Genomic DNA, 5976 nt, shown 5'->3' on the forward strand with positions numbered 1-5976 from the left:
GCCAAGCAGTTTGTGCTGGAGCTGGTAGCGCCCGGCGTGCCGTCTACTGCGTCGCCGTACACCCTGTGATGGCGTCGTTGAGCCAGAGTGACGTCACGTGCCCGGTTGCAGTTGTTTGCGACGTGCTCGGTTCTAAGTACTAAATTGAAAAGCAAATATTAAATATTAAATGCAGCATGTCGGTATTTCTGTGATGTTTTCATGAAAAAATTTTTCAGGACGTGAAGTGAAAAAAGTTCGCAGAATCATGCGCTCTGAGGTCCATTCAAGCGTTTATTGGCTGCATATTTCAGCCAAGTCTTGCGTCATCCGCCTTTAGAAGTATATGAAGTACTCACAAAAATTGTCAGTTTATTACCACGAATAGAAAAACTGGCGTCGGCGTTGGTGTGGTGGTTCGTGTAAATTGGAAATGCAATGTTTATGTATTTATTTATTTATATATTTATTTATGTATTTATTTATTTACAGAATACTGTCCACCTTCCGTGAGGGTTGTTCAGGAGTGGGAATAAATGCAAACTTTATACAAGCAAGATAATGCAATGCTTAGACAACAGACGATTACACAAGAATGAAAAGGACACAAGAGTAATGACATTCTCACGCGCAAATGTCAGGAACGTGGGGATTATTAATGCGTACATTGTATAAGCATGAAAATACATTGTTTACAGAACCAAAAATGAATGAATAAAAACAAACGTTAGAATATAAATGGTTTCACCCGTGCACAAGTAGTTTAGCGTTGGGAACAGTACCGACATCAGATTTGCAATACTGTTCAAGAACTTTTCTAGTGCTGGCTGTGCTACAGTTACTGGATCAAGCGCATTTCATTCTCTTAACACGGGACGAAAAAATGAAAAACCTAAGGTGTTGTTATTGCAGAAGTATTCTTTGAACAATAGGCTGTGTTTTTGGCGCACTTTGCTTTTTTTCTTTCACAATAAAAAAGGCTGCGCATTAGTTTTAGATGCCAAGCAGCCTATGAACGAGGCCTCTCCCCCCGGCGTGATCAGTGCCCCGCGTGCCACAAGATGTATGGAAGAAAGAAGACAACAAAGTGCTGGCACGAGAGGAGAGCTCGCGCATGGTGTGCTGAAAGGAATGTTGCCCTGAGAAAACGGTGCCACTGGATATATGGAAGAAAGGAGAGAACGAAGTTTTCGCACGAGCGGAGAGCTCACGCATGGTGTGCAGAAAGGAATGTTTGCCTGACATATGGACGTGCGATAGAGCGCTCGCTCCGCTGCGACGAGTGCTCTAGTATAAATGATGCAAGGTGCCCACTACGCCATATATCATGCAAGGTACCCACTTCGCCATAAATCATCGTCATTCATTCAAGGTGCCCACTACGGCATAAATCATTGTCATTCATGCAAGGTACCCACTGCGCCATAAATATGCCAGGTACCCTTAGATGCGAAGCAGCTTATGAACGAGGCCTGCCTCCCCGGCGTCGCGTTGACGTTGCCAGTGCCCCAGCCGATCCGGAGCGGCGGGCTCGCGAAGCCGAAGCGAAACGGGCGCGTTGACATCGCATTCTCAAACTTCAAGCAATATTATTTACCTTTGCAGCAAGGGCCATTAACTTTATACTTTGCGGACCTCAAGGCCGTTATACTCAGGGAAAAACGTTCCCCTGAGCTTAAAGTCACATATGACGAATAACAACATCAGGGGAACGTCGAATAAAAGGACCATGAGCAGTGATGAAAAATATAAAACATTTTCAGAAATCTAAGTCGACTCATGGCTGCTTCGCATACTACTCAGGGTTCTCTTTACGAGGAGATGGTGGAATTTTTTTTAAGTGGCCATTCAACAATTGGTAAAAAGCTTGAACCGAGCCCCGCCACGGTGGTCTAGTGGTTATGGTGCTCGGCTGCTGACCCGAAGGTCGTGGGATTGAATCCCGGCCACGGCGGCTGCACTTTCGATGGAGGCGAAACTGTTTGAGGCCTGTGTACTTAGATTCAGGTGCATGGTTAAAAAACCCCAGGTGGTCGATATTTTCGGAGCCCACCAGTACGGCGTCTCTCATAATCATATCGTGGTTTTGGGACGTTAAACCCCAGATATTATTATTATATTTATTAAAAAACTTCAACCGATGTATTTTTGCTTTGTCACGCAGTGTAAATAGCTCGGCCCGGTGCAGAAGCTCGATAAGGGATTCCGTTCGCTTTAAGCGGTTAGAGATAAATTTCACTACCTCGTGCTGTAAGGTGGCGAGCATAAATATGTTTGCATTTGTTGAAGGAAACCACACTATATTCGCGTATTGCAGCATCGGTCTTATGAAAGTGATGTAAGATAAACGCTTCGTGTCTGTCGTAGCGTAACGTAGCGTCCCTTTAGGAAAAACAACTCGTTCATTGCATTTTTCGTCGCCTGATGTACACGTGCAGTCCACTTGAGATCAGATGATATTAAAACCCCTAAATATCTCCACTGAGTCACTGTGCCAAGGGTGACACCATTAAAGGAGTATGGAAATAATAGTTTGCTTTTCCTTCTGCACTGCAAGCGTTTCTTTTTTTTTCAGAGCTAACTGCCATCTGCCAGTCTCGGCACCACTGGGCTACGTTCTGTAGAGCATTGTTAAGGGAGACTTGATCGTTAACGTGTTTAATTTCGCTGTAAATCAAGCAGCCATTTTCGTTTACTGTTTCAACAAATTCACGTATGAATACCAGGAACAAGAACGGAGCCAGAACAGATCCCGGAGGAACGCCCGAAAGGAGCTTAACAGTGTCGAAAGTGTGTCCATTTCATTGAAAAAACTGGCAGCGATCTGAAATATAATCACAAATCCAGTCAACTATTCGACTATCGCCTAGTTTTCTATGAGTTTACTGATGATTTTAGAGTGAGACAAGCCAACCCAACGTCATGTATAGCCTCTGCGACTTGAGTGATAGTAGGTAGTGCACTTCTGAACCCATGCTGAGAAAGAGAGATCAGATTGTTTTTTTTTTTCACACACTTAGTTATTTCTTTTTAAATAAGGTGCTCTTGCCACTAGTGCATGTTAAAGAGATTTGTCAGTAGTTGGACGGGACAGAGTTGTCACCAGATTTGTGTACAGGTGCTACTCTCGCGATTTTCCAGTCCACTTTTACAATTTTTGTATCTCCTTCTTTGTATTTCTTTCTTTCCCTCTCTTTCTCGCTCTTTCTATCCTTGTTTTCTCTCTGTCTCCGCTTCTCTTCTCTCTTTTTTTCTCGTTATTTCTCTTTTTGTCTTGCTCTCTGTTTTGTCCACTCTTTCAAGTCTGTTTCTTTCTATCTCTTTCTCGCTGTTTCTTCATTTTCTTTCTTCCCTTTCTTTCTATATCTGCTTATTTCTTTCTCTTTCTGTTTTTCTCTCTCCCCTTCGTGCCTGTTTCTTTCTATGTCCTGCTTTGTGTTTGTATCTTTTCATATCTTCATTTCCTTTATATCTCTCTATTTTTTTTCTCCTTTATTTCGCTTTCTTTCTCTCTCAGTCTGTGCTTTTCTGTTTTTTCATCTATTTATGACTCGCCGCCGTCGCTTGCAGCCATTTCTTCTTCTAACTGTTGCCTTCTTCATTTTTCTTGGACCAGTGGTGATAGTGGGATTTACCAAGTTTCTGTGGCACATGCACGTTTACGAGGATGATAGGTTTCCGATAGGCGGCACAATGGCACATACCCGTTAAGACAATGAGTTCTCTGTGATCGACTCGCAAGGAACGATTTCCTAAACACCTTCGCTGTTAAAAAGCGCTGTTTCGCTTCTCGTAACTTGCATATTACGGTCGATGTTAATGACGCTATAAGATTTTGCGACATGCTGATTGTAGTTCGCTGAGAATTCGAGAGAAAGGTTTCAAGAGAGAGCGGTTCCTACGAGAGCGGGAGGTGGCGCATATGTTCAGCGCGCCTGGGCAAGAAAGGCAGTGAGGTCGCAAGCGAAGCGTGTGCACTTCCCTAGTACGACTGCCATCGAGCCTGCTCGCTCAGAGCACTAAAGGTCGTAAAATGAGCGCGCCCAACCTTGTAAATATTGTGCTGCGAGCTATGAAGAATAGCGCCAGAGCGTTAGACGAAACTAGGACAGAAAGAGCGCGAACTTCGAAAGAACAATAATCGAGAAAACGACTAATATGCAGTCACGTAACAACACGTGCCAGCTCAAGTTGCCTATTCAGGAGGCCAATCGCCTTATCACTGAAGAGTTCGCGGTATGTTTATACAGTCTGGGCCAGTAGCAGAAAAAATCTGAATCGGGTAAGCCGGCAGCGATCGTTACGTGAACAGAAGGAAGGCGCGCAATTGCAGAAAGGCTTTGCCACCTTGTGTACTCCTCTGGTAAGCGGGAATTGTGATGCCACCAACAGTTTCCCTCTGGTGCTTGTTAATGTATTACTTTGAAGCCAACAAATAAATAAACGAATGCGTCATTCTGCAATGACAGCGGTTGTGTTGAATCGTGAAGGAATAGCTGCAGCACGCTTGGCTGCTTCGCGTTCGACGAGTGCGCGACCTCCTTTCCAGGCGCGAATGGAAACCAACACCGCATGCACGTATTTCCTTTTTAAAGACGATAGTCTTTCTTGGGGAACTTAAACGCAGAAATTTTGGTCTGTCTGTCTGCCTGTCTTTCTGTTTGTCTGTCTGTCACCAGTTTCATGCACCCGGCAAAAGTTGAACCACTTGCCCAAGGGCCAGCTATCTTGAACTGGTTTGTAGGTTCATACTTGTGTACATTGTCGATCAAAAAGCAAACATTACGCATAACTGAGGCGCAACATCACTACGTATGTATTACGTAGTGTGTTCCTTTACCAGAAAATACATAGATATGTAATTCTAAAGACCCTAGTTTCTTAATCTGCGCTTAAAATGGCGGCTGCGCTGAATGTTCGGCTGCGTTGAAAATGCAAGATGGCGACGAACGCCCTCTGCCACGGAAGAAGGAAACCCTCTGTACAAGCTCATGTTTCCAGACGTATGCCAGATGGCGCTGATATCTCACGCAGCGCTCGTCTATTCTCTTTCGGTGGGATTTGCAGCGTAGCACGCAGATACGCGGCCAATTTTTTTTAAACACGAAAGTTTCTTAGGCCGGGGTCCACCACCGCTCCGCTGACGCATTTCCGTCACGAATATGGCGTTGTAAAATATATAGACTAACAGATCACAAAGAAAAAACTAGAACAAAAAGTTCCGCCACCGGGAGTCGAACATATGATGCCTCGGTCCGCAGCGCGCGGCACGAAACCGACTCGGCCATAGGCGGCAAGTTCTTCACCATACTAACGGCGAGCTATTTATATACACCTTTTGCCGATGGCAGCAATCAGAGACCGATGACACTTCAACGTGTTTTCGTTATCACTAGCGGGATGGCGTGAGGAGCTCGAAGGGCGCGCTTTAAAAGTCGTCTCCCCACGCGTTGCGATGAGCGCGCGCCTCTACAGGGCGTGGTCGCTCGTGCGCGGGCTTATCTAGCGATGGCGGTGGTTTGTACGTCTTGTGCTCTCACCGCATGTTTTCGTTGAAGTTACGGAGAGCACGAAGGTCACTTCGCTCACTGCAGCGGCCGTTTTCGCGAAAGGAGCGCGCTGCTAACACAAAAATAAGTTATAACTGTGACAGTTCGCGCTCATCCAGTGTATATTTGTGCGTACGTTTTGTGCGTTCTCCTTTGTGTTTGAGCAGCGCGCTTTAACTGTCTAACTGTGACAGTTGTTAGTTGGCGCTCATCCTGTGTATGTTCTTTCCGTGCGTCCTTCCTGCTTGAGCAGCGCGTTGCAAGTTTCTAGCTCCTTGCCGTTCTTTGCGTGACATTATAATTTGTTGCTATTGGCCGCGAGGTCGAGCAGACTCGGCACCTAGTGGTGAGCGGCTGAAACCCCGTGGTGTGGATGTCTCCTGGCGTCGTCCGCTAGACACACCGTGTTCGCATGTGTGCGTAAGTCATGCCCGTCCTCAGATTACAG

The sequence above is a fragment of the Rhipicephalus sanguineus genome, chromosome 3 (genome assembly GCF_013339695.2).
Source record: "Rhipicephalus sanguineus isolate Rsan-2018 chromosome 3, BIME_Rsan_1.4, whole genome shotgun sequence".
In the NCBI taxonomy this organism is placed as follows: domain Eukaryota; kingdom Metazoa; phylum Arthropoda; class Arachnida; order Ixodida; family Ixodidae; genus Rhipicephalus; species Rhipicephalus sanguineus.